Genomic DNA, 1207 nt, shown 5'->3' with positions numbered 1-1207 from the left:
AGGGGCTGAGTTGGGGCTGAGACCTGGGCAGAGGCATTCACTGCCAAGGTTGGGGCAGGAGGGAAGCAGAAGGTAAAGAGGCAGGTAAGGACCAGATCCTGGAGGGCCTCGGGCAACAGTGGCCCTCCATGTTTACCTAAATGCAACTGGGGGCAGAGGGTTTCCAGCCAGGCAAGGGCAGGACTGGGCTCATCTGCCATTGCGTGCAGAGGGACTGGAAGGCAAAGGGTGGGGCAGGAAAGGCAGCACTTAGCACAGTGCCTGGCACAAACCCATCTGTAGATGCAGGTGGCTTTATAATTTTTAAAAGTAACAAATGGGAAGCTTAGGTTCCTTTAAAGGAAACATAATTTCAAGTGTTTTCCAGCAATAATCTATCTTGACTTGCTTTGAATGTGTAGAGTGACAGTACACTCAAGTTTTAAAAATGGGCTCATTTTCGTTTTGGGGTACAGAAAAGCTGCTCGCTCATAAGCACAGTGATTACCATACTCATTGTAGGAAGCTCAGGTAAATTTAACCTTTACATTTTATTTCTTCTGTTATAAAATATATGCACATTACATTTTAAAGAGGAAAAAATCCACCACCTTACCACAAAAACTGCTTTAACAATTTTTATATTTCTTTTCAGATTTTGGATGAATCTTAAAATTTAATAATAAACATTCAAGCACTGCAAAGAAGAAATTTAAATGTTGGTTCTCAACTGTCCTAATTAAATATTCTGATTCATTTTTTTCCTTTCAACAGAAAAGACTAAAAACATTACATAGTTACAAAGACTAAATCTACATTTTGTACAGCCTCTAATCAGAAGTTACTTTTTTTATAAAAAACACATAATTCAGATCTATCACTTACAGTAACATCTTGAAAAGGAAAGCTTACTGATAAAACAGACTAGGAAGTTAAATCGAAGGCCATCTCTGCTTGCTTAAAAATGTTTACATGGTCAGAATATGTAGTCCTTACAATTACTGGGAACCTAAACTCTCAACACCTGTGTGGGTGGGCGGCAGTCTTATGACCATCACCTGAAAAGTCAACTAGCTGACAACCAAAGAACACATGTAAAACTCGTCTTTAATCATCTTTATTCTAAAACAAGACTGTTACTTAAAATGTCTAAATTTTATATGCAGAAATCTGTGAAACTTTTTATAAATTCAGAAGAAAATCAAGATCAGTATTGTAGTTTTTTTTA

Source organism: Rousettus aegyptiacus, unplaced genomic scaffold (genome assembly GCF_014176215.1).
Source record: "Rousettus aegyptiacus isolate mRouAeg1 unplaced genomic scaffold, mRouAeg1.p scaffold_m13_p_1, whole genome shotgun sequence".
Taxonomy (NCBI): Eukaryota; Metazoa; Chordata; class Mammalia; order Chiroptera; family Pteropodidae; genus Rousettus; species Rousettus aegyptiacus.
The sequence above is the reverse complement of the archived record's forward strand: the minus strand, read 5'-3'. Positions refer to the sequence as shown.